This window comes from Neofelis nebulosa, chromosome 9, assembly GCF_028018385.1.
Source record: "Neofelis nebulosa isolate mNeoNeb1 chromosome 9, mNeoNeb1.pri, whole genome shotgun sequence".
In the NCBI taxonomy this organism is placed as follows: Eukaryota; Metazoa; Chordata; class Mammalia; order Carnivora; family Felidae; genus Neofelis; species Neofelis nebulosa.
The window spans coordinates 140,355,892-140,365,227 of record NC_080790.1 but is presented as its reverse complement, the minus strand read 5'-3'; the positions used below and the strand labels follow the sequence as shown (position 1 = coordinate 140,365,227).

Sequence of the window (9,336 nt, the reverse complement as noted above, 5' to 3'; positions counted from 1 at the left end):
CGGCGTATCCCCCCGAAAGCAGGGACTCGGGGGGATCTGTGCACACCCACGTTCACAGCAGCCTTATTCGCAACAGCCGACAGGTGGAAGCGACCCGAATGTCTGTCAACGGAGGAGCAGACGAACAGGCTGTGTGTCCATACAGTGGGCTTAAAGGGGCCGACGTGGGGCGGTTGCACGGGGTGGGGTTCCAGATGGCAGGCTTCACAGTTGGCTGAGTGAGGCTGGGGCTGCCAGGCCTGCTGAACTCACAGCCAGTTCCCTTAGATCAGGGAGGTGGAAAAAACCCAAGAATGTGAATAAGTATTTTCCTTACAACCTTCATTAACTATGTCTCTACATGGCCCGGGAGATGTTAATTTCCTTCTGTCCAGGTCTCACTCATAGTGACAGAAACACTGTCTGGGGGCGTCTCTGCCTCCTGGGTCCCCCGTGTAGGGAGAGGCTCCCTCCCTTTCCAGGCAAACTAGGAAAATGATGATGGTGATGGTGAGAGTGGAGATAATGGTGATGGTGGTGATGGTGGGTCAGCAGCTGGGCATACAGCTCTGGGTTTTGAGAACAGTCAGGCTGGAGGGCAAAAATGGGATGTTGTCTGTGACACTTATGTGGTATTTATCTCAGACCAAGGCCAGGGCCCTCTGTGTGGGGTTTGCAGGGAGGAGACTGGGAAGGACGGGCGTCTGGGACACGGAGAGCGGAGGCACCTGCCTTTCTAGTCTCTTCCGACATCCCACCTCACGATCATGTGTCCCGAGCCCGGGTGGCCCTTGGCCGCACGCATGCCTGGGGACGGCAGGGTGGCCGGCCTCCTCCTTCCTCGGCACCGCTCCCCGTCCCGACCACACCCTTGGCAGGACCAGCCCCACGAGGAAGTGCATTCCGGCAGCTTTCGTCCTGGGCGCTGCAGCTGGGTGGGCGGGAAGGTGGCCCGCCCAGGACCCTGTGCTTTTCTGTCTTCGTTTAGGGCAACATGAAGCAACATTAAGCTCTAAACCAGAGACTCAGAACCGCAGGATTCCATCGTGCCCGGTGGAGCAGAGAATGCTCACTGGGCCCAGACAGTGACCGGCCCGCCGTCCCTCGCTGGGCCCAGACGATGGCCTGGCTGTGCTCCGCACGTGGACCATGCTGTGCGTGGCTAACGCACCCGCTCCGTGTTTCCGTTCTGCACCACAGGCGGTTACCTGGAAATGGGAGGATGGTTCATGATGAAAACTGAGCTCATAAGGTGGGGATTTGCATGAAGTGTTCTTTGACCTCGTTTCTGGGGAGGAAGTAAGAGCTGGGGCGTCTACGTGGGTGACTCCAAACTGCTGGCCCGTGTGTGCCCCGTGCAATGCTGTGTAACTCTCGGTGGCTGGGAGGGACGCAGGGACGAGGGGCTGTGGGGCCAGAGTCTGACCTGTCCCGGCAGGCGGGGGCGGGGGGGGGGGCTCGCCATGCCCTTGGGGGCACCGGCTGCAGCACAGTCTGCTCTTTCTGGAGAAACCAGAGGAGTGTGGTGTGGACGGCGTTTCCCTTTTTTGATAGTCACACACTCGGATAATAATAAAGAACTGCCCTTAAAAATATCCAAATGCAGAGTTGCCGGGAGGTTTTGTAGAAGACGAGGCTCGCTCAGGGGCGCGTAGGGGCAGCATCCGCTTCTGGGGGGGCGGTCGGCACGGGCCCACGCGAACAGGTCCCCGGGCCCGGGCTTCGGCCCCGGGAGCCCCTCTGGGTGCCGTGCAGCCAGGGCAGGGGAGGAGGAGCTGGGGAGGACTCCCGTCCAAACTGCAGACTGCCACATCCTGTCACTCTCCACGTGGGCCCCGGGCGGGCGGAGGTGACCTCCTGCCTCGTGCCTGAAGCTGGAGAAGGGCCCCTCGCTTAGTGCAGCGTCGTTTGGGTCCGGTTCAAGGTTCCTTCTGGGGGAAGGGGGGCAGAGCTCGGCCACGGAGCCCCTGCCGCCTGCCCGCGGTGGGTGGGAGTCCTGAGACCTTGGGGCTGAGAAGGGTGGCAGCATCTGATACCCGTTTCCTTGCACTCTCCCGCCAGTGGGAGCTGGGAAGGAGTCACGTCTTGCTGGCCTCTCTCCCGCCTGCGGCCAGGGTCCTGAGTCCTTGGCCACCTGGGCCTGCCCCCTGGAATGTTCTGTACCTGGGAAGTGATGCTCATGTGTGGCCAGAGATGCACGTGGTCTGAAGGTGGTGGGGGGGGGGGAGGGGGGGGACAGTCAGACCTCCCAGCGCCCCATCTGCCATGGCTCTGGATGCGTCCTGGGACGACACCCCACCCCCACAGCCGGCGGCCCCGCCTCCCACCAAGAGCTGCCTCTGCCCCTGCTCTGCCGACTTCCCTTATGCTGCTGAGTCACGTCCCGGATCCCACTCTGGGCAGTTGTGACTTCTGGCTGGGTTGTTAGCAGCTGAATGTCCTTCCTGCCCCTTGACAGGAAAGCTGCAGCTCTGGAAAATTACCAGGCCAGGAAGCAAGGGAAGTTTCTGCCCTGGGGAGGCTGACAGAGGAATTTCCCAGGTTGGTCCCAGCCTGCGAGGAGAAATACTGGCTCCTGGCAACCTTTATAATTTTTTTTTTTCTTTAATTTAAGTAGGCTCAATGCCCAGCGTGGGGCTTGAACTCACGACCTCGATATCAAAAGTGGCATGCTCCACCGACTGAGCCAGCCAGGAGCCCCACCCGGTAGCCTTTATTAGAACCAATTTCCTGATTCTCGGGCAGCCGGGAAGGCTGTGTCCCAGACTGCGCTCGTGGACCCAAGCCAGTTTGTTCAAGAGAAACTCGGTCCTTTGTGAGAGGTGGAGACCCTAAGTGGACTCCTTCCAGAAAGCACGGGAACCCCCCGTGACGGCCTGAAGTGACTAAAACACGACCAGGAGGCACATCCCTGCCCCAGCCCTCCCTAGGCAAACTTCGTGTTCAACGCACCTGAGAGTCAGGTAAATACCGACAGCAGGTTAAATACGAGTTGAACCATTAGAACAGAAAATACAGCTGGTGAGCAGCCCAGAGAGGCTGCGGGCAGGCCCAGCACCGACTGAGCTCGCCGCCCGGCACAGGTCGTTCGTGTCTGTAGGAACCACTGATCTGGACACCCGCCTCCCCCTCTGTCTCTCTGCCGCTGGCCCGCGTGTTTGTCGCGCCCACCTGGGTGTCGCATGGCGCACAGTTCCGGGGAAGGCTCCCGAACGCTCCTGAGGAGAAGCCACTGACGAGTTATACACAGCTCAGCCCCGGACGCAGCACGCGAACCTGATGAGCGGAGCTGTGGACAACCCCAGCAACCTGACGGGGGGCCCCCGAGCAAGGGGCTTCGAGGCCAAGTTTGATACTGAAAGAGAAAGCCCGCTGACAGAGGCACACGTGGCACCCGAGGATGCCTGCAGGGTGACATCCACCCGTCTGAGCTGCTCTGCCGTCCAGCACCCACCAGGAGGGCCAGTACACAGGCAGGCCTCAGTTTGCCCATCTGTAAGATGGGACCCAGCCGCGCTGCAGGGAGAGCAAAGGAGGCTGTGCCACCAGGGGCAGGGGCCGTGTGAGCCGTCCGCAAGCGTCCTGGGGCCACCCTCCCAGCAGGTGCTCACAGTTAAGAAACACAGACTTAGACTGTATCTCTTCCTGCTTCAAACCCTCCACGCTCCCGGGAACCTCCCCGCGCTCAGCACCCACGCTCCTTCCCTCAAAGGCCACGTGAGCCTCCTGTTGCTGCTGTGACAAATCACCGCGAGCCCAGGGCTGAAAACGACACACGGTCCCAGGGCCGAAGTCCAACCCGGCCTCACCGGGCTGCAGGTGTCCACAGGACGGAACTCCTTCCGGAGGCTCCAGGAGAGAATCCGGGTCCTTGTCTGTTCCGGCTCCTGGGGGCAGAGGCCTGGGGTGGGGGGCATGGAGTCCCCACAGAAGCACGGTAAATAGAGAAGAGTCGAGCTCTGGGCTCCTGGGGCCCTCGCTGTAGGACCTGTCGGGTCCTCCGCTCCCCATCAGAGTGGGTCTCCGAGAGCGGCCGGGTCGGCCTGGTGTGCCAGCTCACGCGGCCTTGGAGTCCTTGCTCATCCCTCAGAACACCGAGTGTCACCTTATGGCCGTTATCCCAGGTGGGCTGCCTGCAGGCGGGGGGCTGGCAACATGGGTTTTGAAACCCCAGTCCCGTTCGGCAACCACAGAGTGCTTTAATCTGACTTTAATTAGGTCAGATTTAAAAATTTTAATGACAGGGGGTGCCTGGGGGGCTCAGTCGGTTAAGCATCGACTTTGGCTCAGGTCATGATCTCACGGTTCGGGGGCTCGAGCCCCGCGTCAGGCTCTGTGCTGACAGCTCGGAGCCTGGTTTGGATTCTGGGTCCTCTCTCTGCACCTCCCCTGCTCCTGCTCTGTCTCTGCCTCTCTCTCAAAAGTGAATAAACATTAATAAAAAATTTTTTTTTTTTTTAGGTTTTAATAACAGTTCAGTTACTGAAAACTTCTATGTATGTTTGGAACAACTTAGGTAGATGAATGTCCTTTTTGGACTATAAATCTTATGAAATTTAAGTACAATCAGTCATATCTGATAACAAGTTTAGCGAGTGAATTGAAAAGTGCTGTAAGTGTAACAAAGACACTGGACTTTGAGGACTTATAGAAAAAAAGGAAAGTATCCCGCCAATAATTCCTTATATTGATCACATGCGTAAGTGGTAAGTTTTGGCTCTATTGGATTAAATAAGATATTCTTTCTCTTTTCCCTTAAGACAGATCTTGCTCAGCCCAGGTAAATAAAACGTATTATTACAGTTAACTTCGCCCATTTCGTGTAAAATTACCCACGTGGCCCCATTATATTTTTATTGGACTGTTTCATTCCAGGTGCGCAAAGTGTAAAAAACCCAAGCAAACCCCGGCGGTTTTGCGGCGCCACCTAGTGGAACCGCGGAGAGAGTGCGTTCTCTGGAGAGCCGGCGCGTGGGTGCCGGAGTGCGACCCCCGGGGGCGACGGGGGGTGGGGGTGGGGTGGGGTGAGCAGGGCTCCGTCCCCCGCGCCCGAGCGGGAGTCCGGCCACCGTCGCCGCAGGGGCCGGAGGCCTTTCCTCCAAACCCCGAAGACAACTTCAAAGCAAGGCTGGCGCAGCGGGGACCAGCCGCGTGCAGTGGCCGGAGCCTCAGCGCGCCCGGGACGCGGGCACCAGGTCCGGCACCAGAACCTTCCAGCGGCCCCGCTGCCCTCCGCGTCCTGTTGCAGCCTGTGGGCTCGGAGCCCGTTCCGAGCCGGGGACCCCGGGCACCGCGCCTCAGTCTCCCCACCAGCCCCCGGCCACCCAGGGGGGCACCTCGTGCCAGCCGACCCCACCTGTGCCGCCCCACGGGCCCCCCCCCCCAGCCCACCGAGCGGGAGGCCAGTGCCTGCGTGGAGCTTGGGCAGGAGGCCATCCCTCTGCGGGGCTCCCAGCCCTGCGTCGGGGGGTGGGGGGTGCGGTTCCCGCCCCCTCGGGGAAGGTCCCGGCTCGGCTTCGTCACCTTCCCATCAAGGCCACTTCCGGGCGCACCGTGACCCCGCATGACTCAGCCCAGGCCTCCGCGCTCAGGAAACGGCAGGTGACGCAAGGTCACAGTGAAACCACCGTGACTGTGACCCGGAGCTGGAGTGGAAACGTTTGAGGAGCCGTAAATCCTTCCTGGGAAACTCCCCGGGCTTCGCGGGCGGCCGAGCCGCCCGACTCCGGCCTGTGTCGCGTTCGCGTGCGGCCCCGGGGGGCCGGGGGCGGGCGGGGAAACCGAGGTGCCGCGCCCGCGGTAGGGAAACGGGCTCCGAGCCCGCGGGCTGCAACGGGACGGGCGTCCAGCGGGGCCGAGGAGCCCCTGGAAAGTTCCGGCGTCCCGGGTGCGCCGAGGCGCCGCGCCCTCCTCTGCCCCCTGGAGGCCGGCGAGCCTGGGGACGTCCCCGGGAGGCACCGGCAGCCTCTCCACGCCGCGGACGCCAGGCAGCTGGCTTTCCCCGCGCCTCCGTCCCGGATCGCGGGCAGGGACCCCGGGGGACGGCAGCCTGGCTGCACGCTGGCGGGGGTTTCGGTCACCGGTGGTTCCCTACGCGTGGCTTCCACCGCCCACACCGCAAGATCGCTGCGCGCAGGAGGCGGGGCGGGCCCTTCTGGAATCCCGCGCCCGCCCTTCTCTGGGGAGAACACACAGCAAAGCAGGGGGAAAAGCAGGTGCTCCAGCTGACCCCACCGACCCCAGGCGCAGACACTCCCGGACCCCACAGTCCCTACAGGAAAGGCAGCACAAATGCCTCAGTCTTGCCTTAAAAACCAAACCAAACCAAACATTTTTCAAAAAGAAAGCCTCGGCTGTGCTGTTTTTATCACCATCTCGAAGGTGTGGGTCTCGACACAGCGGCCAGACGGGTGTGGACAATGGCTGCCATCACCCTTCCCGGTGTCCAGTCGGGCCTTTCCGAGGGCTTGCCACCACCTGGCCCTGCGGAGTTGCCATCCTGGCTCGGGGAGGCGTGGCATCGAGGTCTGGCCCCGGGCCCGTGGGGCCTGCAGGCCCTTCTTCTGTCACCTTCCCGCCCCTCCCGGGGCGGACCCCCTCTCTGCTGGCCCTCCTCACAGGCTGTGCGTGCAACTTGGGCATGGTTAGGGGTCTTCTCTACATATAAACGCTACCTTTCTGACAGTTTGAGAAAGAGTAGAAGGGAAGGCAAATAAATGCTCAGCTGGGTCCCCCCAGTGCCGGGCTCTCTCCAGGCACATGATGCACACGCCTGGCGCCCAGAGGGAGGGGCCCCGCTCATTCGCTTTGCTGTAGGCCATTGTCCAAACACGCACAGTTTACCCATTGAGTTGTTCGCGGGCACTTGGGCTCCTACCACTTTGGGGCTGTTCCGAACGGCACCGCCACGCCTGCGGGAGCGGCCACACTGCTGCGCCCGCGTGTGCATTTCTGATGGAAGCAGGTGCCGCGGCGTTGTGGCTCCAGGATACGCACGTGCCTCGCCTGGATCTGTGTAATCCGTGCCAAGCAACGTTCCCTTGGAAAGAGGCTGTGTTCTTCTCGAATAAATACAGCAGCAATACCCGGGTTAGCCGTAGCATGGGTATTTATCAAGTCCTTCCAAAGCGGATCCCAACTCTGTGAGGTGCATCGAGGGGGCAGACACGGTCACTTCTGTGGTGTCACAGATGAGGATAAAGTGAGAAGTCGGTGGCTTGCCCTGAGTCCATCGCTAGTGAGCGCGGAGCCTGAATCCCACCCGCTGGGCGCTGGTGCTGAAGTGAACGGTCTTCGTTCCCATCATTTACCTCTCCATCACTCGCATTGCCTTGTAAAAAATCGGTTTTAATTGCAAGGGGACTATGGTAATGGTTGTCCCGCCGTGCCCCGGCTCTTTCCTCCTCTGTTATGACAATAACCCGCTTGCTAAGCGGATGCCCGTCTTCCCTGTGTTTGCAGCCCCATTCGGGTGCGTGCCTCCTTGCACTACGATCCTGAATAACTCCGTTGGAAGTGATTTATAGAACAAAGTCAGTGGGAACAGATAGAGGAGTCATCAGCAGGACACTGACCGGCTTGTCTTGTAATTTCTTCTGATTCGCCTCGAGTAAGTTCAGGAAGGCCCGCTGCTCACCCCGGGCATGGGTGGGGACAGCCCTGGGCCCTTGGCCGCCTGCCTGTCCGACTCTTACAGAACTGCGTGCGCATCTGCCCACTGTTTCTGGAACTCTCTTCACCCCACTCAGCCGTGCTCGGGGTCACATTCTTCGTCAGTGAGCGTTCTTTTACAGTATTTCAGTGGCTGTGTACGATTCTCCCACAACCTGCCTATGCTCGGAGACCGTTTCCAGCTTCAGGTGCTACGTGGAGCGACGGTGCTGGATGCAAATCTTCCCGCGGGAATGCATTTTTTACGGACATATTTCTATGAATTTTATTAGGATTTTGGTTCATTGTATCTAAATGCGCCCCATTGCCTTCCCCCCACCCCAGCCTCCATGCCGCAGGGCATGAGCGGTCTTTTCTCTGTTCTTTGGCCAGAATTGGTTTTATGATTTAAAACACTGTTTGCCAGAAGATAAATTGAACGCCATCGATGCTTTTGTGGCATTTCTCTGACTCCAGCGAAGTGAAGCATTGGTCATGAGCTCAACCGGCCGCAGTGCAGTTTGTGAAATGCCTGTTCAAGTCTTTTGCCCATTTCTTGTGGGTGCACTTGTCCTTTAAAAATGTAGTGCTTTAAGGGCGCCTGGGTGGCTCAGTCGGTTAGGCGTCTGACTTCCACTCAGGTCACGATCTCGCAGTTCGTGAGTTGAAGTCCCTCGTCTGGCTCTGGTCTGATAGCTCAGAGCCTGGAGCCTGCTTTGGAGTCTGTGTCTCCCTCTCTCTCTGCTCCTCCCCTGCTCACACTCTGTCTCTCTCTCTCTCTCTCAAAAAGAAACATTTAAAAAAATTTTTAAAAATGTATGGCTTTATAAGATCACTACTAACCATTTGTGATATATATTGAAACACTTTCTCCTGGTTTGCCATTTGCTTCTAATTTTGGTTTATGGTAACTTTAACCATTCAGGTGTTTTACGTTTTTATGTGGTCAAATATATGAGTCTTTCCTTTTGTGGTGCTTGGAAAGGACTCACCATCCCAGAGCAATAAAATAACTCACTGTGTCTCTGTTATTTTATCTGTCTGGCGGATTTGGGTATACGGGCACGTGAGGTTTCTGAACTTTGGTTCCGACTGCACATTTAAATAATTAGCTGAGGGTCTGGCACTGGTGACCCACGATTGCAGATGGTGTGTGATTATACAGTTTGAAAGGCATAGAGGCTAATGTTTTCTAGAGATCTTCATCGACAGCCCTGAATAAACTCATCTGTCCGTGTCCGTGGGGTTGGAGACAATGATTTTCCCCCAACCGGTGGTCTTTCAGCTACTGGGCAGTGACCCCTGAGGTTGGGGTCTGTCTCAGGGCCACTGCCGCCCCCCACGTACACACACAAGGTCGCAGACGGAAGGGAAGAGCCCGAAGCAGCGTCCTTGCACACACTCCGGGTGTGAGTGTGGCCTGGGCTGCGTGGCTGCGTCTGGAGATCAGTCCCCAGGGGCCAGGCGGGCACCCAGGAGGGTGTGGGCCGGAGTGAAGGCCGCCTCGAACCGGGCGGAGCCGCCTGGGAGGATGCCCCTGCTCGCGACGCCGGGCTGCCTGGAAAAGACCTGACTTGTGGGATTTCATAAATCAAGATGATTTTCGTGTCGAGGGTTGAAAATTGATTAAAATCTGAGCTGTCACGTGTCGTATGGATCCGGGAGGCCGGTCTCCCTCAAGCTGTCTCTGCCAGAGTCCCGGGTATC

General features: G+C 58.8%; 1 long non-coding RNA gene across 1 annotated transcript; it reads left to right on the top strand.

Moving 5' to 3' along the window:
• The first annotated feature begins 203 nt into the window (after positions 1-203).
• Positions 204-4,786, top strand: LOC131486058 (uncharacterized). Its single transcript, XR_009249162.1, has 2 exons — positions 204-1,231; positions 2,597-4,786. It is a non-coding gene; the product is annotated as an uncharacterized LOC131486058 (long non-coding RNA).
• Positions 4,787-9,336: the final 4,550 nt, after the last annotated feature.